At 37.7% G+C, this 23,962-nt stretch overlaps 1 protein-coding gene across 11 annotated transcripts in view; it reads right to left on the reverse strand.

The window, feature by feature from the left end:
• Positions 1-23,962, reverse strand: part of CPEB3 (cytoplasmic polyadenylation element binding protein 3) — a 193,119-nt gene that overhangs the window by 123,042 nt on the left and 46,115 nt on the right. The gene's annotated exons all lie outside the window — the stretch shown is intronic.

Here is a 23,962-nt window from a genome sequence, read left to right on the forward strand (position 1 = left end):
AGCTGTTTTTCTTCTGGCTTCTGGAAAGCATAGCAGTGTATCTATCTACCTAGGGAGGCAGAAAGGAAAGTGGCATTTCCTCAGCACTGAGCATAAAGGAAAAATCAGAGGGGTATTAAATGAATGCGGTATGTATATATGCAGGTGCTAAGAAAAGCCCTGAACTGAGAACTAGGAGGCAAGAGTACTAGAATAACTACTGTCAACTGGGGACTTTGGGGTACGTCATGATCTACCTCTCCAGTCTGTCCCTGAAATTCCTTCCTTTATACAAATGTGAAGACTGAACTTAGAGTATGTCTAATATCTCTTATAACACTATATATATATTTTTAACTCAGAGATGAGGAGTAGGGGTGGAGGGTACAGATGTTTTCAAATGCCAGAGACAGAAATTCCATTTTTACAAACCTTTTTTTTCCCCCCAAATGGAACCACCTTGCTCATTTTATTTTAGGGAGAGAATGCGTAAGCAGGAGAGAGAGGCAGAGAGAGAGAGAGAGAGAGAGAGAGAGAGAGAGAGAGAGAGAGAATATCCCATGCTCAGCGCAGAGCCCAACACAGGGCCCCATTCCACGACCCTGGGATCATGACCTGAACTGAAATCAAGAGTCGGACACTCAACCAACTGAGCCACCCAGGTGCCCCATTTTTACAGTCCTTTAATGCACAAGTCAAGGGCCAAGTCCTGTACTAGGCCCTGGTGACTCAGAGGTGAATGCTGCAACCTAGTCCCTATGTGCAAGTAACTAGTAGAAAGAGACACAACCCATTAAAATTAGAGAATTACAGGTGTTTTGACAGGAGAATGTGTACAGTACAACAGACACTAAGTCAAATCTATTTCTTAAAGAACATGAATGTGTGTATTGTAATTTTTTTTTTAAATCACATCCTGTAAAGTCCTAGGTGTTCTGAATCTAGACCTGCCATCTGATCAGGTACGAGGCTTGTCTTAGTTATCCTTAACGGTCTTCAGTATTCTCATTGGTAAAATGGGATCTTACCTGTGAGGATTAGGTTGAATTTACGTATTTATTTTTCTCACACTGTGTCTGCTGAAAGGCAAGCACTCAACTTTTCTTAGTTTACTGCCACTGCCCCCTCCACTTGCTACCTTCACCTCATTTTTTTCTTTTTAACACTCATCAACTGTCTACTGTTGGATAAGAAAGAGACGTGGAATATTTTCTTTGGCTCTCCATTTTGCTCTTTATATAATTCAAGAAGGTCTTGTCTTTTACCTTTAAGGTCTTCCTGCAGATCATTTGTTTTCCTCTGGGTTCAAGTTATCAGTGGAAACTCCAATTACTTAGGGAATAAAGCTGAATTTCCAGAAATGCAGGCTTATCTGTCTCCATAAGAGGTACCATATTCTTTGTCCAGAGAAAAAGCCACAGGTGAAAAAAAGAAGTGTGCTGATGAGAAGTCAAAATGACAACCTATTTCTGGCACTGACAATCCTGGAATGGAGGTCCCGGAGCCTTCTAACATATTTTCAGGGTCCTGAAACTTCTCACTAGAGTCCTGCAGACATGGGGCTGTTTCAAAAAAGGCTGATAAGCGGGGCACCTGGGTGGCTCAGTCCGTTAAATGGTCGACTTTGGCTCAGGTCATGATCTCACAGTTCGTGAGTTCGAGCCCCACATCGGGCTCTGTGCTGACAGCCTGGAACCTGCTTCAGATTCTGTGTGTCTCTCTCTCTGCCCTTCCCCCACTCTTGCTCTGTCTCTGTCTCTGTCTCTCTCTCTCAAAAATAAACATTAAAGGGGCGCCTGGGTGGCTCAGTCAGTTAAGCATTAACTCAGGTCATGATCTCACAGTTTGTGAGTTCGAGCCCTGCATCGGGCTCTGTGCTGACAGCTCAGAGCCTGGAGCCTGCTTCGGATTCTGTGTCTTTCTCTGTCCCTTCCCTGCTCATGCTCTGTCTCTCTCTGTCTCAAAAATAAATAAACATTAAAAATAAAATAAAATAAACATTAAAAAAAAAATTTTTTTAAAAGGCTGATAACATGAAGGGACTATAAAAAATGACTGTTTGAAGGCATTCAAGGATTTTTCCAGCCAGGACAGTTTATTTTTTTCACTTAACTCTTGATATAACCCGTCAAGATAGATAACAACATACACATTTTACACATGAGGAAGGTGAGCTTCAGAGAAGATTCCAGCCTAGATCTGACCTCAAAGCCAATACCTACATCTGTCCGAAGAACTTGATCTAATCCATACAGGACAGTAAAGAAGCACTGCATTGCAGTTAACTACCAACGAAATGACCTTCTTGGCAAGATGGTAGTGAATTCCCATCAGAAGACAATATCGGATATTAGATGACTATCTGTCAGGAAAATTGGAGGGGGGTGTTTTGGTGGGGACTTATGCCTCTGAAATGGTTCTCAAACTTGTCAGATTGTCAAAAATCACATGTAGAAGGGTTAACATGTAGGTTCCTGGGCTCCAGCTAAAACCAACTTAACCACAATTTGAAAAGAAATAAATGTCCTAGGAGACTCTTTTCACTGGCTATATTTGAGAGCCACTGGACTGGATGATTCTTTAAGGTACACCCTTTCACCTGCATCTGATCGGTAAAATGGGACAGTAAAGTGAGGGAGGGACTGGAAGGATAGCAGCAGGAAATAAACAAGCCTGGCCACTTTGCCAAGGGTTAGCTTTGCAGTCTTCCAATGGATTGTGGGCTAGGACAGCAATTGGTGGTCTGAAATCAGACATCAGATTTCCTAATTCTGGCTCTGCCATGGGCCGCCATGTCATTCTGAACAAGTTTCTAAGCCTTGGTTATCTTCATCTATAAAATAATGATGATTTTTCCCTTTGGTTTTTTTTTGTTTTTTTTTTTTAGTACCTAATGACAATGTACAACAAGGCATCTGTATAGTGGTGGCTACTGGAATATTAGGGAGAACACAAAGAGACTTCTAGGATGCCACCTTAGAGTACTGGGACATATATTTAAAAACCAAGAGGCTCTCTAGTGCTCAACACATGAAAATATGATATGCGAAATGCAGGACAGAATTTGCACAGGCTTTGTTCACTGAAGTGAACAAACTTCAGCGCTGAGACTTATTTTCTCATTAAAATTTATTTATCTATGCCTCATTGATTTATATTTGCAGCATTCTATTCATCCTCTTTGTTTTATAAGTAAACATTACTAAAAACAACTGATTAACCAGGAAGCCTACAAGAAACAGAACAAAAAGGATAGAAAAGATATAAAATTTGCAGCAAAATTCAAACAAATCATACATAGAGAAAACTAGACCATAATTTATCATTCAACAACAAGAGTTACAAGTGACAACTAACCTTTAAAATATTTTTAATAAGCTTTGTTTCCCTATAGAGGGAAAATAAGGAAAATATCTTTTTTTCATTTGTTTTTAATAAGCAAACACACCGGGAAGTATTAGAACATTACATTTATAAATGATGCATCCCATTATTGACTCCTTTTCTTTGAAGATAACCAATGGCAAATGTTATCAGTTAGTTGGACATGGAGGTAGCACACTCCCATTGTACAGTTCACTAGCCCTGCTTTTATTCTTCCCTCAACTTGACTTAACATTAGTAAATCTATCAAGTACTTAATATGTGCCTGCCACTATCCTAAGCATGCTACATGCAATCTCTCATAACTCTATGAGGTAGGTAACTTTTACCTCCCTTTTGTAAGTTAAGCAATTAAATCTTGGTGAGATTAAGTAACTGGCCCAATATTACAGAGCAGTAAGCAACAGAGCCAAGGTTCCAATCCACTCAAATCTAGACTGTACTCTTAAGGACTCTCACTTTACTGCCTCCCTGACTTCCTCCTACTCCCTCAACCTTTAATCCTTTTCACAAATACCCCCCTCAACCTAATCCTAACACAATCAGAGAGAGGCCTCTTTGACTACCACCCTGCTACATAGGCAACCTAATATAATTCTCATCCGCCCTTAGTCAATTAACTCTTGTTCAAAGGACAGTTAAATTCAAGAAGTAGCTTGATCTACGCTCCAGCAGAGCCACAGGCCCACCCCTATCAGTCCTATCCCACTCACCTGCCTTTTTCTTGAGAGAAAAATCTAGGACCCTTTTCTACCCTTTCTGGCTTATCCCCAGACATATCCTCTCCTAGAGATACAAGGTAGAAGGCTGCAAGGACCCAAGAACATCTGAGAAAAAAAGCAGCTCTGGAACCAAATGATAAAATTAATCATTATGCCTACTATGTGCCAGGAACTGGGCCAACTGCTTTAGAGCCATGATCTTAATCTTCAGCACAACCCTATAGGGCCAGCATTATCTCCATCTCACAGAGGAGAGAGCTAAGTTCACAAAGGTTATATAACTGCTCAAAGTCACAAAGCTGGACAGAAATCAGGATGTGAACCCAGGTCTATGACTTTCAAGTCCAGGCCAGTAATGTTCCAATGTTTCTCCACTGATCAGTTGCTTTGTGTTCCATGAACAATGGGGACTTGGCTAGCAAAAAAAGGGACACAGACAGGATCAAAAAGCAAAAGGTGGTTAGATGTTTGAATGGGCTAGGAAAGAATAAATGGGGTCGTGCAATAATATAGAAAAACAAGAGGAGGCATTCCTGAAGGAAGGCTTTTACAGTTATCATATGGTTTCAACATATGTATGGATAAAACATTTCAAAGTTAAATACATTCAACACATAAGGGATTAACCCACAAAATTAGCCATTTCTGAATTTCCATCCTACTGCTCTTATTTTCTAATGAATTTATATTATTTGAAACTACCTCAGGTCCCTATCTACACTATAAACACTGTTTAATGGTAATTAATATGTTTTACCTATTTTAAATGAGTATTTAATCACATAACTAACACATAAACACATTCTTCCTGAACACACAGAAACAAAAGACCATTACATTAAAAGCTAGTCTCCAATCCTGCCTTCTTGTGCTCTTCAGATGACTATGTACATTTGGCATGTATTCTTTGAGATGTTAAAAATATATTCACACACACACACACACACACACACACACACACACACATCCATAGGAAAATGTTTTATGTTATTTCTTCCCCTAAACATAGAAGTATGCCTACTGTTCTACAATTGCTTTCTTGGACCAGGATTGTGCTTCTGAGGTAGGCCTCTTTTATATATATATGGGATATATATATTCTTGTCTCTCACCAACCCAACCATATACACATCCTTCCTACAAAGTAAATGCTCAGTTTTCTCAAATTTTCTGTTCTGGTCCTTTAAGCGCATCCCTTCCATGCTTGGTCTACTTTGGCAAAATGGTTTTCTGACCTCCAGTTTCTAGGAAAGATACTAACAATGAAACATAAGAATCTATGGAACTTATAAATCCTGAGTAAAAACCAAAGAGCCAATACGTCCAAAAGTTCAACATGCAGTGATTTCAAGCATAGAATCTGCTTAAGAGTATCATAAAGAATAGACAGGACATTTAATAATGAATACTAGATAGGGGCAGCAAACAATTAGATGAACAGTAATATAAAACTTCTATGTATCACAAAATAGAAATCTAGAAATTTATAGTTCTAAACTAATTACTGCCATTATTTGTCAGAACCTATCAAAAACATGAGGTTCCTACATCAAATTGAACTTTTACTATTGAGCAGCTTGACATACATTTGCCCTAAGATTAAAACCTTTCCCAAATAAAGGAAAACCTGTCACTCATATGAGGGAAAGGGAAAAACAAAAACTTTTCAAATGCAGATTTTTATCCCATACTCAGTGAGTACCAAGTCTTTCAGTCCCCACAGACAAAATAATAGCCCTCTGGAAAGCATGACTATAGATTCTTCTTGTCACTCAATAGCAAGTAAACAATGCTCCTTGTATCTAACCTAAAGTCCTTACAAAGCTGAGCCTTCTCCTTCTTTATCCTCAGAAGAGAAATAACTGATCAGCACCTGCTATGAATTTTAACATTCTTTAGGATTATTGTTAAATCCAGTCTTCCACATAAGAATTCTCCAGACCTTTCAACATAGCCTGGGATACAATTAGGGTATACAAAGAAATTATGACTTCCTCATCTTTTTCTTCTTGAGGTTGACTAATTCCAGTTTAACCTTTTTCTATTAGGTTATATTTTTCCTTGTTGTTAACAGCAAACTAACCAAGAACTAACCAAGGTTCTTTAAAAAAAAAAAAAGGGGGGGGCAAGTTAACAAAAGCAAGAGGATAGTTTCACCCAACAACCAGAGGAGCACGACAACCTGAAGCACAATCAGCAATTTTCACCTAGCCTCTTCCAGCTCCCTGCCATCCCCAATCTTCCTTCAAAGCTCTTCTCACTGGTGTGCCACATACATTCAGATAAGCATCCCAGTTTATCAGACACTGGAAAACATGACTTTGGGATCACCTTATTCGCTTGAAATAACTTACATATGAAGGCCAGATCTAGCTGGACAAATGGTGAAGAGGTAAACTGGACAAAAAGTACAAATGCTTACTGCTATGACCTCTGACTATGGTAAACAGTTCAGAGCTATGTATATACGCACTTAAAAAAAAATAGGAGCAGATGTACAGGTTAGCAATATGTTGGGTAAAAGGCAGAAAGGCATACCTAGGGAGGATACAGAAAGGGAGAGAAATAAATACAATGGTCAAAAGAGCAGGCTTCAAGGAACTACAAAAGTTAAAGTTGCCCCTTTCCTTGATTATTGTGTATATATGACTAGCTTACCCCAAATCACTAGGTTGTGAGTCAGCAGAATATCATCCCAAGCAGTTTATTAGGCATTAGTTTATAAGGCATGATAATGTAGGGGGGAGTTTGACTTTTGCAACCAAAACCTATCTTAGAACATTAGGCAAAAGTACATGTAGCTCCTTGGGGCACTTGGGTGGCTCAGTCAGTTAAGAAATCAGACTCTTGGTTTCAGCTCAGGTCATGATCTCACAGTTGGTGAATGCAAGCCCCACATCAGGCTCTGAGCTGGTAGCGCAGATCCCTGCTTGGGACTTCCTGTCTCCCTCTCTCTCTGCCCCTCCCCTGATCGTGCTCTGTCTCTCTCTCAGAATAAATAAACATGAAAAAAAAAATTTTTTTTAAGTGCATATAGCTCCTCATATTGTTTTCTTTTTACTAATCATAAATGTCAAAACCTTTCCACGGTATAGTTGAGACTCTCCTTCTCTGCCCCAATATTTTAACTCCAGGTAATTAGCACTAACTCTGTATTGTTATTACTTCTTTACATGCCTATCAACAAATTGTAAATTCTATGGGAGCAGAGACATATCTTACATTCCCATTACCTAGCAGAGGGCACATCACAGGCATACAGTAAATGCTTGTTTTGCACTTAAATCATCCTTCTGAAGGTTTCAAATTACATGATTTTTTTCATTTAAAACAAAGAACTGCACACCTATTAGAATGGCTAAAAAGCCAAGAAAACCCCTGACAATTCCAAATGTTGACTAGGACACAGAACACCAGAAATCTCATAAATTACTGGTGGGAATGCAAAATGGTACAGCCACTTGAGAAAAACAATTTAGTAGTTACTTAAAAAGTTAAATCTTACCCTAAATCATACAACCTAGCAACCCTACTCCTAAGTATGTACCCAAGATAAATAAAAACACATGTCCATACAAAAACTGTATATAAATGTTTATAACAACTTTATTTTTTTTAATATGAAATTTATTGTCAAACTGGTTTTCATACAACCCAGTGCTCATCCCAACAGGTGCTCTCCTCAATGCCCATAACCCACTTTCCCCTCCTTCCCACCCCCCATCAACCCTCAGTTTATTCTCAGTTTTTAAGAGTCTCTTATGGTTTGGCTCTCTCCCTAACTTGTTTTTCCCCCTTCTCCTCCCCCATGGTCTTCTGTTAAGTTTCTCAGGATCCACATAAGAGTGAAAACATATGGTATCTGTCTTTCTCCGTATGACTTATTTCACTTAGCATAACACTCTCCAGTTCCATCCACATTGCTACAAAAGGCCATATTTCATTCTTTCTCATTGCCAAGTAGCATTCCATATAACAACTTTATAAAGTAACTTTATTCATAATTTCCCTAAACTGGAAACTACCCAAATGCCCATCAACTGGTAAACTGATAAACAAATTTTGCTACATCCACATAATGAAATATTATTCAGCAATAAAAAGAAACAAAGTATTGATATGTGATGTAACATAGATAAGACTTGAAAACACTATAAGGGAAAGAAGCCAGTCACAAAGGATCACATGTTGAATAATTTCCAATTATATGAAATATCCACAATAGGCACATTAGCCATAGAGACAGAAAGTGGAGTGGTAATTGACTAGGGCTGGGGTAGTCGAGGGAATTGATTGCTATTGGTTATGGGGTTTCCCTTTTGGGGGCAATGAAAACATTTTAGAATTAGAGAGTGATTAGTGACTTATAATTTTTGTAAATATACTAAAAACCATGTTATTTAAATAAAAATTTAAAAGGTCAATGAACTTTATAGTATGTTAATTATATCTTAATGCCTTTTTTTTTTTTTAAGTTTTTCTAATGCTTTAATAAGAACGATGATACCACCTGAAAATCATCTATTTTAGGTATAGGTCATAAGATATAACAACCTTCCTCAGCTATGAATGGAGGAAGGCAAAGTTTTCACTATAGCTGTTCCATTCAGGAGCCACAACAGGACTCAGGCAATAAAACCTAAACCAGACAGTAGTAAAGCTCAAAAGGCAACTATTGCCAAATAACTAATGCCATCCATTGTTACAATGTGTGTCATTTACACTTCTAAGGATGTCTTTAAAGCTCCTGCAGAGACCTACAAGCAGTTAATGACATTACCCACAAACAGCATCTTCTCATGTCTCCCACTCTTTCTGAATTTTTTATATTTCAGAGATTCCAGTCTTAGAATGATGTGCTGTGTCTTCAGAGACCCAGCTCATCCCATTTGTAACCAGGGCACATTTTAAGAAGGATATGCTCCAGTATCTACCTAGAACTATTATTAGGCCATAAAAGATACCTACATTTATAAACACCAAAGGAGGCCCTGCTCCCATTCATTTCAATGGTCCTTTGATTTGAATCCACAAATACCAAAGTCTGCCCACCCTGCTGCTGTTCATTTCAATTGCTGTTTGACTTGAGTGGATAAATGGGGAGTTACACAGCAGAAATTTACAGATTCACTGGCATCTGACAGGGGCCACGATGTGAAACTTCTGCTGTGGTCCCTGTTATCTTCTATGGTCCCTGTATCTAAAACCTGAGCAGCAAAACACAGCTGCTTTTATGCAAACAGTCCTATGGCAATGAAAGCAATAAAGGAACAACTGTGCCGATTTGATCTAGCAGCTAAGGTTCTTCCCCCTTTCAGAAACCAAGGTGATGCCATGCCCAGTGCACATACAGATTAAGAGTGATGGACTTCTTCACTGTCACTCCCCTGCCACGACTGGAGAGGTCACCAATGTACATGTGTGTTTATTTTTAAGCAGGGAACTTGGTAAATACCAAAAAAATTCACTCCAAGTTGATGAACTGGGACCAGAAGAGGAGAAGCACATTAGTTTTTCTCGTTTTCGAACCCTTTTCTTCTAATGGAAGGAGAAGGGAAAACAAACAAAAGCCTACATCTCAAGTTTACTGTACAATTCTGATTCCAGATAGGAACAGTAATAAAAACAGATTAAGTAACCAAATATAATAGGATAGTATGGTCAAAAGCCCAAACTGCCTTAACCATTTTTAAAGCTTCATTATTTCTGAATTTGAGCAGGCTTACGCCCTTAGCCTCCTTTAGGCCCAACCCGTCTCCGATAGAAGATAATGCTGGTTTCTAAAAATATCAATCTGCCTCCACCAATGTGCCTCTAGGGAGGGAGAAACGGATGTGTATACTGCTTTTCATAACAAGCCTCGTATAATTTGTCATAGCTACCATAGAATGGATGATTAATATGTGCCAAAACCTGTGCTGAGTACTTTACTTAGATTACTTTATTTGGGGCACCTGGGTGGCTCAGTCGGTTAAGTGTCCAACTCTTGGTTTCGGCTCAGGTCATGATCTCAAGATTCATGGGTTCGAGCCCTACATTGGGCTCTGCGCTGACAGTGCATGGAGCCTGCTTGGTATTCTGTCTCCCTATCTCTCTCAAAATAAAGTTTAAAAAATTATTTTAAAAATTAATCTTTACAACTGTGCTAAAAGGTAGATATTACAATCTTTATTTTACAGATGAGGAAACTAATTATTAAATGTAGTCCTTCATACAAATCAGGTGCCCTTGAAGAAGACTACACACGAATTATTTGTTATGTAAGCATTCCAGGAAGAAAAGAACATTTATAAATCCTTAACCTAATCTTCAATTTAAATGTTATCACATTTAAGATGAACATACTAAAGCATCTGAATGAAAAGCATCTACATTTATTAAAATATTTGGTATTTAGAAGATCTAAAAAATTCACTTTAAAATAAAGTCTGTATAATTCTAGTAATGCTACTTTAAGGTACTTTAGAGATCTTAACATAAAATGCAACAATTTAGATTAAGGGAAGTTCAGTCAGAATTTCCAAAATGTCCACAACACAGAATGTTTTTTAGAAGAACAGCTTTCTTTATTACTTTCAAATGTTAATGCTAACAAAATTTTGCTGTGGGTGTTGAGGGCTGTTTTACTCTTTCTTCACTTATTCCACATAGATTTATTGGGAACTTTAATGTGCCAAGCATTAAAGATTAAAAAATTAAGAGAGGCATAGTCTCTGTCCACAAGAAGCCAGCTGTCTAGTTTACAAATAATTACCATATGATGAGGTAAATGCAATGACACAGCTATGTGCTTGGAATTATGGGAGCACAAATGATGGAGAGATTGAAAAGGAGAGGCACAGTGACTTGCACAGACATCTGAGCCCAACTTCTCAAGGAATTTGGAAGGACCCAAGAAGAAATTCTCCGGAAGATATATAGGTTATATACAGGCTACAAATAGATAACATTTGTTTGTAAATACATGGACATTAAGGATGTCGTTTACTAAATAAAACCTTTCTACAGGACAGTATCAGGTTAACTTACATGTGAATAAGCACAATTTCAGAATAATATTCCACCACCACAGAGTCCAACTTTATCTTTTTTTAAGTTTTTAACATTAATTTATTTTTAAGAAAGAGAGAGACAGAGTGTGAGTGAGAGAAGGGCAAAGAGAGAGAGGAAGACACAGAATCTGAAGCTGGCTCCAGACTCCGAGTTGTCAGCACAGACAACGCGGGGCTCAAACACACGAACTGCAAGATCATGATCTGAGCCAAAGTCAGATGCTTAACCCACTAAGAGACCCAGGTGCCCCCCAACTTTATTTTAAAGACTTTTGGGTGTGTGTGGCCTTAAATCTTTTTCCTGGTATTCAACTCTGGGGGTCTAGAGGGGAATATTATCATTCTTGAGCTAGATCTGCAAGCATTCACTCTCCAGCATACTAAGGTTATAAATAATCTAATTTCTTCCTATTACCTTTTATTTATAAACTACTTTACATCTCATAAAGAATTTTCACACATATTCTTGCTCATATGAACCTCATTAAGGTGTTCTTTTAAGCCTTATTTAGCATGACCTATACCACTCCAACATATCCCAGAACCTTCCTCCTATTAAACCAACAACAGGGCTGTCAAAGACTCTTGGAATTAAATAACAGCAGAACTAATCAATATTGGCTATATGGTACTGTTTCAAGCACTTTACATGTTTTATCTCATTTCCTCCTCAAAAGCCTATGGAGGTAAATAATATTGTCATTCCATTTTACAAACGAGAAAACTAAGGCACAAAGATATCATATAGAAAGTATCTGAGACAAGAGTTAAACCCAGGCAATTCAAAGCCTTCAAATCATTGTGTTCTTCTGCTTCTAGGTTGAGAATCATTCCTAGTTAATAATTCTCATTTCTGTTATTATCTAACCATTATTTTTCTATTCATCCTGATGCGTGTGGCAGGAGAAAGAGTGAAAAAGAAATGTACCTTCTTATATTATGGCTTCTTATTCATTAAGCTGAATTCCAGACCTACTAAAGAACTTAAAAAAAACCCTAATGTTTTACTTAAATTTGTGTGTCAAACCTTATTCTGGGGAAATAGTTCAGTGGAAAACATAAAGCAATAATTTGCCTTTGAAAAGCAATTAAACTAGGATCTCCTTTTAAGGTATAGCTATTTGGAAGTTCTGAAACTGATTCAATTTACAAATTTTTTTTATTCCCAAAATGTTGTGGAAACATTTACTACCTAAGAAGTGAGATACCAATGTAAAAAATTTTATATGTAAACATAAATACTTTATAGTATAAACACACAGACAGTACTCTTTCCATGAACTCTATCATCCCTGGAATATATTGTGCCTTCTAGAAGCAGAGGAAAAAATAAGCAAGCTGACAGGCAGTGTTATGATTACCCTCACTCAACGAAACTATAGGGTATATACAATATTCTAAAAGCAAAAATGAAGAGGAATTTCAAGGCATGATTTGAGGAAGGAAAAAGGAGAGAAAAGCTATGAAAATATAAAAAGCAAAGCACAGACAGAACTCACTATTTGCACAACTGTATATACAAGATAGTCTCTTCACTGGGATGACCAGTGACAGCCAGAATTCTAATGCTCTGGTGCTCAGCAGTTAGGTACATAGTAAGTAAATCACAGCACATCATAGGCACTTAAATTTCAGTAGAATTGGACAAGTTATTCAACCTCCCTGTGGATCAGTATCCTCATAAGTGAGTAATAATAACAATAAAACCGCGGATAACAGTAATACCTACCTCACATGGATGTTACTACAATATCTGTGAAGCATTTAGTACACTACACAGCATAAAGCAAGCACCAAATAAGTGTGAAATAAATAAAATAAGCAAATGAATACCATTTTTCTCCATCATCATACAGGAAAGTGAAGATGGTCATATACCACGGTATGCAAGTCCACAATGAACTTCAATTCTGTCTTCATGAAATAATGATGAACTGAGGTAAAAGTCAGGCATAATTTATAGGCTGAAAACTATGGAAAGCAAGCGGCAAATAAATTACATCCAACTAAGTGGAACTGAATAGACAGAAGGCATATGAAAAATCCGCAGTGATTATTTTGAAATAATATAAGATAGGAAAGTTATTGAAGACCAAAAGAAAGGAAGGAAAATATCACACACAGACACAGACATAGACACACACACACACACACACACACATGCACATCTTTAAGGAATAATACTTAAATTACTGAACAATCTGTAGTCACTTGAAAAACTGAAGGTATGAACAAAGCTTCAGTGGATATACAGTACTTTTTAAAATGCTTTTCACTTGAAAAATTTCATGATTTTGTGGACAACTCATCTATCCTATTTAAAAACAATCTCATTGGGGTGCCTGAGTGGCTCAGTCGGTTAAGCGTCCGACTTCAGCTCAGGTCACGATCTGGCGGTCCGTGAGTTTGAGCCCTGCATCGGGCTCTGGGCTGACGGCTCAGAGCCTGGAGCCTGCTTCCGATTCTGTGTCTCCCTCTCTCTCTGCCCCTCCCCCGTTCATGCTCTGTCTCTCTCTGTCTCAAAAATAAATAAACGTTAAAAAAAAAAAAATAAATAAAAACAATCTCATTTATAAACATTAAAAATAAATAAATAAATAAAAATAAAAACAATCTCATTTAAAATGTAAACATAGGCTCAGTCAGTTGAGTGTCTGACTCTTGATTTCGGCTCAGGTCATGATCCCTGGGCTTTTGGGATTGAGCCTTGCATCGGGCTCCACACTGAGCATGGATCCTGCTTGCGATATTCTCTCTCTCTCTCTCTCTCTCTCTCTCTCTCTCTCTGCCCCAACCCCTCTCCTCCACTCACACTCTCTCTCTCTAAAATACAATTAAAAAAGAAAATAGCATGTAAACATAAAACTCAAAGATAATAATTAGGAATATCTTTAGTGATAAAAATGAGAACATATTTAAAATGTTTTTCTCAACTGTAAAGAAAGCACCACATAAAATCAACAGAAACAGCAGCAGTACAATATATATATCTACCCATTTCTGAACAATATTTGTTGCTCGAAAACCTCAATAGCTTTAAAAAATGTGTTAAGGGGCGCCTGGGTGGCTCAGTCGGTTGAGCGTCCGACTTCAGCTCAGGTCACGATCTCGCGATCTCGCGGTCCGTGAGTTCGAGCCCCCCGTCGGGCTCTGGGCTGATGGCTCGGAACCTGGAGCCTGCTTCCGATTCTGTGTTTCCCTCTCTCTCTGCTCCTCCCCTGTTCATGCTCTGTCTCTCTCTCGGTCTCAAAAATAAATAAACGTTAAAAAAAAAAAAATTTAAAAAAAAATGTGTTGAAATATTCTGCCTACTGGAAGCAAATACTTAATCTAGTAGACAATCTATCAAGTGTACAAGAAAACTCTTACATGTTCCTTGTAAATTCATATTGTATCTCTTTGTGTAACATGTTTTATTAATAATGGCATGCTAATGGAAGACCTCAGATTTATGCATAAAAGTGCAAAATGAAACAGAAACCACAAATTATAAAACTATACTATGACTTCCTGTACAGATAAACTGCCAAATCATGACACAGAACATTATCTAAGATCAAATGGCTTTAAGTATCAGCTCATTCAGACCCATTTGTTCTAAAACAGGTCTATATATCTTCAGTGTCCAATATAGTAGCTACTACCTGCATGTGGCTATTAAGCAACTAAAATATTGCTAGAACAAATTGAGATGTGTTGTAGGTATCAAATACACACTGGATTTTGAAGACTTAGTATGGAAAAAATAAAGCAAAATATCTTACTAATAATTTTTATATTGATCACATGTTGAAATGATATTCTGGATAAAGTGGGTTAAATACAATATATTATTAAAATTAATTTCACCTATTTCTTTTTACTTCTTAACTGTGCTACTAGAAACTTTAAAATTATCGTATGTGCCTTGTGGTCTATTTTTATTGGGCTACATATTTAACAGAAACTCAGCTTTGAATTCTTATATTCCAAAGTTAAGACCACTGACTAGCCCAGCAACTAAACCAGTTTACTATGTAACCAATAATCCCTGCCCAAACTTTGTTTAGTAATTTCTGCCCTCAAAGCACCCAATTACTAACCTTAGCCTCTATTTAAGTACCCTAATTCCCCTTCCCCCCTTCTAAGACCCTCCTGAGCTTCTGTCAAGGTGGAGCCTATTCAGCAAGTTTAGGAATGCCAGCTTTGTATGATCAACAGGTTTCCTGGTGGTCTTTGCATAGGGCTTTGGCAAAGTTAATAAATAAGCCTTGTAAAATGCAGTAAGTTATATTGAGGATGCATAATGAACAGGAACCATCAGAAAAAAGTAATTATGACTGATCCTTGAACAGCACAGGCTTGAACTGCATGGGTCCACTTATATTTTTTTCAATAAATATAGTATAGTACTGTAAATGTATTTTCTTTCCTTATGATTTTCTTAATAACATTTGTTTTTCTATAGCTTGCTTTATTGTAAGAATACAGTTATATAAAACATATAACAGGAAAAAATAAAAATAAAAAAACATAGAACATGGAAAATATGTGTTAAACCAATTGTTTGTTATCAGTAAGGCTTTTGGTCAACAGTAGGCTATTAGTTAAGCTTTAAGGGAGTCAAAAGTTTTATGTGGGTGCGGCACCTGGCTGGCTCAGTTGATAGAGCATGCCAACTCTTGATCTTGGGGTTGTGAGTTTTAGCCCCATGTTGAGTGTAGAAACTAGTTAAAAATAAATTTTTAAAAAAAAGTTGTACGTAGGGGCGCCTGGGTGGCTCAGTCGGTTGAGCGTCCGACTTCGGCTCAGGTCATGTTCTGTGCTGACAGCTCAGAGCCTGGAGCCTGCTTCAGATTCTGTGTCTCCCTCTCTCTCTGCCCCTTCTCTGCTCATGCTCCATCTCTGTCTCAAAAATAAATAAAAACATTAAAAAAAAAAAAAAAAAAAGTTGTATGTAGGTTTTTGATTGTGCAGGGGGTCAGGGCCCTTAACCCTCATATTGTTCAAAGGTCAACAGTGTATGTAAGTTGTTCTAAATGATTTAAATTACCTAAATTAAAATACACACTTGTAACAATCTACCTTATTTCAGAAGAATGAAAAAGCAAATCACATGGGCCCTATGGTTCCTGCTATGCCAGAGTAGAAGATCATAACATTTAAATTAGAAACAGGTATATCAGTTTCACTCCTGTTTCTGAGTCTTATAAATGGGCTAGGACCATGATCTAAATTTTCAGATGCTGTAGAACTCTTATTATTTTCATGATTTGGTACCCAACTCCTGACTGGCTCTGTAGAGTAAAAGTGGGTGGGGTTTTAGAGGAGACACACAGCAAATGTGGTCATCTCTACTACTTTTTAGTCTCAGGACTTAGTGGAACACCATTTTAAATCCAATAGCCAAGGTAAACTCCCTAGTCTAGAGCAGATTATAATGTGGCCAATTAGCTGAAATCCACCAACTCTCCCCAGTTGAGTGAATTACACCCTGCCATTTTGATTCCTATCAGTGGTCACATTTAAACTCCAGAATTACAACTACTTAAGTAGGCCATATTTATGAAAAACTAAATTTATCCCCAAATCACTAAACAGAAAATCATATATATGACTCAATTTTCAACTTTTCACCATTGAACACATGTTAATGTAAAGTAACACATATTTTGCTTACCCCCAAATAGTCATCCATCCCACCCAAACTTATTTTCACCATTTACTTTTTCAACTTTCTCAGTGCTCTCCACATCAGTAAATTCAAAGATTTTTTTTTTTAATAAAGACATCAGATACACTCCAAAACCTACAGCAACCTAATATACAACATCAGAATAAAAATCTTTCCCAACTTTTTCATATATTAATGAAAAAAACCATCATGGCAGAATCTAAATAGTACCACATTTGCTTGATTTATCAATATGATGATCCACAATCAATTTTGCAACTTTGGCTGCTTTACTTTGATTTTCAGTATTCTTAAGCCTCTCTACCACCAATGAATGCTTAAATCAAATTAAGTTCATTTTAACAGAACATGATTAAGAACAACCAATGATAGGGGCACCTGGGTGGCTCAGTCAGTTGAGCATACTACTCTTGATTTTGGCTCAGGTCATGGTCCCAGGGTCATGAGATTGGGCCCCACACTGAGCATGGAACCTCCTTAAAATTCTCTCTCTCCCCTCTCTCATCTCTCTCTCTCTCTCTCTCTCTCTCCCTTTGCCCCTCTCCCTGGCTCCTGCGTGCTCTCTTTCTCTAAAGTAAAACAAAATGAATGACCAATGACAAACAGTACTCCAAAATCAAAGAGAAATTTTTGACTTTTACATCATTAATTCATGATTACATAGTCTATTCAAGATGTCTCCAACTCAAGTCTCTGCAAGGGTGCATGTATATGTGTGTGTATACATACATACATATTAAAGAGAGATGTGGGTATATGTTTTAATGTAAAAAAAAAATTACAAGCACAAACCATTCTCCAGCCTACCTGCAAGGGTTCTATCCACAGTTAAGCCAACATAAATTGCTGAAAAGATAAGATGACCCTTTTATGAATTCTACAGAGGTGGAGCCGAAGTTATAGGGAATACTGCAGCATAAAAAGATGCTCTCATTCACTCCCAGAGCCTGACCTTTTATCGGTTCTACTTCTCCAATTTTAATTGCATGCCTGTTGCTCATTCTCATTTGAATAGCCCCTCAGTGCCATAACACTCAATTTACTGTGGGGACAGAGTCAAGAAGTGGAAATATTCTTATCAGTAGTTTAAGAATGAGAATAAGCAATCGTAGTTTTGCCTTCTTGAAATTCAAATGATAAAATTCAGAGAGAAGGCTGCAGTTTGAGGCTCTGGAAGTCCCAAAAAGAGAGAAGGGGGAAGACTATTTTCTTCTCTTCTTCCTCAATCCTCTTAATGGATAGAGACCTCTAAGGGGAACGTTGTGGGCAATAGAATGTCACCTAGTTTTAGATGGAGCAAAGCCACGTAAGGAAAGAGAAAGATAAAAAAAAAAAAAAAAAAAAAAAAGCCTAAAAGTAGATACTGTTTTACACATAACAGCTCAAAATGATCTTGTTCTCCTTCACATCCTCTAATCCATCAGTCAGCACTCGTGACATATTTTCCTTTGTAAGTTTTCTCATAGTTATACCCTCCTAGATTTGTGCTAAGTCCAAGATAACTATCATGCCTTCTCACCACCCTCCCTGACCCCAGGTTGTACTGTGGCAGGCACACACATTTCTCCAATCAATGTGCCTGGTCTTTCTAAATATCTATTTTTATTGTCCCACTGCCCTGATCTTAGTTCTTCAGGGTTCCCACAGTCAGCAGAAGAATCCACATTCCTCAACCAGACATTCAAGACTGGCACTGTCATGATAAGCATCATCAGTACTAGTCTCATTCTGGACTCCACTTTGAATCCTTACTCTTACTTTACCTTTATGTCATCTTTCTCAGCTACTTCTAATCTATGTTCTCTTGCAATCTAGTAGGTACAAATACATCTCTTTTTTTTTTTAAGTTTATTTATTTATTTTGAGAGAGACAGAGACAGCACAAATGGGGGAGGGCAGAGAGAGGGGGAGAGAGAGAATTCCAAGCAGGTTCCATGCTTGCCAGCGCAGAGCCCGATGTGGGGCTCGAAGCCACGAAACTGTGAGATCATGACTTGAGCCGAAATCAAGAGTCGGTCACTTAACAACTGAGCCAGCCAGGCACCCCTGTACAAAGACATCTTAAGTGCTTTTTAAAATCAAACAGAAAGTCAGCAGTAGCATGGCCAAGCGGTGTAAGGCACTCGATTAAAATCAGGTAGAATCTAGTAAATAAAAATGTATTTTTTTTTAATCCTAAAAAAATCCAAATCATTCTTATCTCCCAGTAAGATCTAAAGGTCTCCTACTCAAGTCAGGAAGTTCTGCTCAATAACCCCACTTCTTACTCATTTTTCTTTTCTTACTCTGGATTCTCATTCTCTCTAGCTAAATCCTTTATATGTTACAAAATGGGAGCTACAAGGACCCTCTCTATTAATTTTATCACTTTTTTTTTTAAACCATTCTAGGCCAAATTCTTGCCCCTCCTTGGCTGTTCACTGCAACTGACACATCACACAATCTGTTACTTGCTTTCATATAATGTTCTGTTGCATGTATATTAGTTCCTCAGGACAGGATTCAGATAATTTGTGTCATCCATTAAACTTAACACTAGTCCAAGAACACAGTATGTACCTTTTAAATACTGAATTCAAACTCCAGTTAACAACACTGCCACGTATGATGCATGTGAATTTCTTTGGATTTATAATAGAGATAAAAAATATACAAAAGAATATATAAGAATTTTACACAGCATGATGGTTTATAGAGCTGTCTCTATGGAACATAAATCTACACATTTCTTTTCTACATAGGTTGACTTTTTACAGTAACTGAGTACCATAAGAAGTCATCAGACTGGATCATTAATAATATACACAATGCAAATTATGCTGAACACACAGTCTTTCTTTGATGGTTTAGAACAAACATGAAGTGTCTTAGAGGCATCATAAATATTACGATCATGCCACAGGAGATTAAAAGATTGCGTTTTGAACTTGCTTATGACATTTCCTAGAAGAAACTTCTTAATATAAATCCCTGATGTCAGCTTACTTGCCTATGGCCTGCTTGCATAAAACCAGAATATCAAATGAGCAACTGCTTAACTTCCTGGACAGTATAAAATGGCTGCCTTTTTGAATATTTAATTGTTGTAACAAAAGCTGAAGCATCCTTTTACCTAGCTTTGTCCTCTTCGTTGAAATCTTCTTCATGTCTTTCAATGTCCTTTGACGTCTCAGTATTCAATACATTCTCTATTATTTATGTCCCTCTAACAGAATGTGTCACTCCAACTCCCCTGTCTGCTTCAACCCTCCATTATGTCCCTCAGCGTGAAGCAATATATTCACTATCAAAAGATTTTTCTTTCTTTCCTCCTCACTCAGGCCTTGCATTTTTGATATTAAGCTATAATTTTCCTTAAGTCTCTGTGTTCCACATTTAACAGAATCTAGGCCTAAATTAGAATATCAAATACCCCATTGTATTTTAAAATGAAAATCTTGTGCTATACTTGCATGATTCACCAACTTTAAAATAGCTACAATGGAATAACATTTCATATGCTAGATCATACCAAAGTTGGTGGGTCAAATAGGATCATCTACATTGGCAAATAAGTAGAAAGTACACAGTAAGCCCTAAAATGTTAACTAAATAATTTTGCTACCTTCAGATGAGCTCATGTGTTTGGAATGTTAAGGAATTCAAGGGCAAATAACGATAAAATCTATCTCCCCACCCAGGCTCAAATCTTCTAAAATGCTAAATTCATAATGCCTTTGAAGTGGAATTTAAAAATTTCCATTCATCAAAGTTTTACTTTGCAGTAGCCTGAAGCATTAACACAATTCATCTGTCTTCATTCTGCTTAAAATCAATACAAAGTTTAATCTCACAAACATTGCAAAATAATGTTTCATCAGCATTGTAAAATGGTTCAAAGTATTTAGATTGTGTTTTTGTAGCTTAAGGAGCAACTATTTTTTAACCAGTTTCAGTATTTTGATACTGCCATTACATAGATTTAAGTAATAAAATCTTTTTCTTTCTCCAGATAATTTTTACCCTTTGAATGAGCACGATGACAATGAGGAGCCTGGCAAAGCTTTAACTTAAGGTACCAATCAAAAAACAGCAATTACCTCCCCCAAACAAACAAACAGAACAGGGTCTTTTAGTTTAGGTATATGCAGAACACGATGCTGGAAAAAGTTGAGAACTGGCAAAAGTTTGGTCAATTGCGCTTACCAGGACTTGATATCACACATCTTAAATTGTATTCCAAAATGCTCTGTTAAAATGCTCTGTACCAATAGGAACCAGGAAATAGATGATGGATAGGTTTCCACACTAGCTTATAAGCAGTTAATTGGTTACAAAGCTAAACAAAAAACCCTGGATCAGCAGCCACCCTATTTCTATGTGAAACCTCAAGGTCTGATACACTTCTCTTCAATGAGCTGCAGGTCTATCACTGAGACCAAGGCCAATGGTCCCTCTACCACACAAGCCCTCAACTTCTATCCCCTCCCCTAGCTCTACTTTCTTCATTAAGTTACAGTAATAGGAATGGGCCTTCTGAGGTCATAGCAATGACAAAGAAGTGAATGGGAGAGTGCAAATATTCCTCTGAGGAGAGGAGGTCATCTGTATACAAGCAATTTCTGAAAGCCAGTATTTCTAAATTGTACCTCCTATACCAAAATGAAACAACGTCCCTCTCTTGAATTAAAACTTGCTAGCCATTTATTAAAATACACAAGCATCTACTATAGTTGAAGCTTTGATTAAATGATTTTCCAGATTAACCCATGAGTTACATCTTCCCTATAAAAAATATCCACAGTATACTCAATACCTGTCACAGATTAGCCCAGAAATTTCTGTCCTATCAGATGAGCTGCAAGCTTACCTAGAGGTGGTGGGTTTGTCCCTAAGCCTTTTTTTTTTTTTTTTTAAGTTTATTTACTTATTTTGAGAGAGAGAGAGAGAGGGAGGGGCAGAGAGAGAGAGGGAGAGAGTTTCCATTTTTAATGTTTGTATTACTGTAATTCTGTGATTTAATTTAATACATGTAAACCAATGAAATGAATGCCAAAAAATTATTATTATTATTTTTTTTTTTTTGAGAGAGTGTGTGTGCACATGAGCACAAGCAAGTGGAGAAAAGGGACAGAGGGAGAGAAAGAAAATCTTCTTGTTTTTTTTTTAATATTTTTTGAGAGAGAGAGAAGATGTGAGCAGGGGAGGAGTAGAGAGAAAGATAGACAGAGGATCCCAAACAGGCTCTGTGCTGAGAGTGGAGAGCCCGATGCGGGGCTCAGACTCACAAACCGTGAGATCATGACCTGAGCGGAAGTTGGACGCTTAACGTCCAACTAAGCCATCCAGGCGTCCCAAGAGAGACAAAATCCTAAGCAGGCTCCACACTCAGTGCAGAGCCCTATGTGGAGCTCCATCTCACAACCCTGAGACCATGACCTGAGCTGCAACCAAAAGTCAGATGCCCATGCCCAACCAAGTGAGCCACCCAGGTGCCCCCCAAAAACTATTTTTATGATGAAAAGTATTTTGAATGCTCTAGAGAAAGCTAGATAAAAGAGGATTTGGGACCCTTTTATTTAGAAAGTTCTTAAAGTTAGGCAGAATTTCTCTGTGAATATATGAAAAGGGAGAAAAATTTTATGAGACATCAAAGGCTTCAAACTTTATAAAGGTTTATTGGGTGCCACGTAGCAGTGCTTTTACTCTAAATCTATGATTCTTAACTATTTTTGAGTTATGGGTCCCTTTGGAAATTTAATGAATGGTACAGCCCACTTTTCTCCCTAGAAATACAAAGAAATAAACAAGTTACAGTTCTGGTGGTTCCTATACCCTGGCCCCATTTCCTTTCCCCTCCACCCTCTACCCTCCCACAAAGGACATCTCCCTGTGGCTCTATGGATCCTAAGCTTCTAAACATTTTATCATGTTCACACCCATATTAGTACAGCCAACTAAATACCAAATGGTCTAATATCAACTTCGTTAAGACCTTATTAATTATATTTCAGACTGTCTAATAATATCCACTACATCTCAAGAGAGTTTATTCAACATAAAAATAACAGATTCCAGGTTTCATTTCTCTTATTGCCTGTGATCCTCCCCTTTGATTGACTGGTTAACAATTCCTTGTAGTTCTTTGCAATGCCAGGCTGTAACTCATCAACAAGATGACTAATCAGCTAACATATACTCTAATTCTCAGGGTACAACAACAACAAAAAATCAGGCTAGAATCAGTAAAAGCACTTGACTTAGAATGGTAGTTATTTCTTCTCTCAGATTTAGTGTTCTAATAAGCAGTCCATGAAGTAATCTATCTTAATAAGGTTTTCCTTCCCACACACTGAGAGTCACACAAAAGCATGGGTGGATAAGAGATGTCAAATCACTTGCTCAAATATTCCCAACACATAGCTTTCCCTTCTGAAGTTCCTCCACTCTAAACCCACCTGGCTTATGAGTCATGAAAATTCTAATCTGCCACTATTGAGCATTTTCACCTCTAGATCATTTTCTCCAGCTGCCTGAACTAAAACCTGGGAGTCATTCTAAACTCCTCCTTCTCTCTTCCTCATATCCAAGCAATCACCAGTGCTTCCAGTTGGCCTCCTAATTTTATTTCTCAAGTCTGTCTTTTCCTCTCAATCACTTTAGATCCTTACATTTTAACTGGCTACCCTGTGTTTGGTCCCTGACAATCTATAGCTCAGAATAATCTTTCTGAAACAAAAATGTGATCACTTCACTCACCAACCTAACAGCCTTAAAATGGCTATCTTTCTCAGCTTAAAAATCCTTGAATGTCCCCCTACCGGACAAAGTTGAAGGTAATGAATGCTGGAATGTCCTTGTGATCTGGCCCCTACCTGCTTCTCTAACCTCGTTTCTCACTCGCCTCATCCCTGCCCTGCTCTGCACCATCTGCTCTCACAGCATACTGTGTTGTTCTTTCCTGTATACCTGCTGTTCCCTCTGCTTAAAGCAAATCTTCTTTGCTGCAACCCCTAACCTATCCCCTAGGTGTGCCTATGGAACCCTGACCATTCAGCTCTAAATAAAGCTTTAAAATGCCCCCAAATGTTCATAACGGCATTATGTTTAATAGTTAAAAACTGAAAACAACCTAAATCCTCCAAATATAAAAATGATTTACTGGGGTGCCT

The sequence above is a fragment of the Panthera pardus genome, unplaced genomic scaffold, assembly GCF_024362965.1.
Source record: "Panthera pardus isolate Hobbes unplaced genomic scaffold, ASM2436296v1 HiC_scaffold_22, whole genome shotgun sequence".
Taxonomy (NCBI): domain Eukaryota; kingdom Metazoa; phylum Chordata; class Mammalia; order Carnivora; family Felidae; genus Panthera; species Panthera pardus.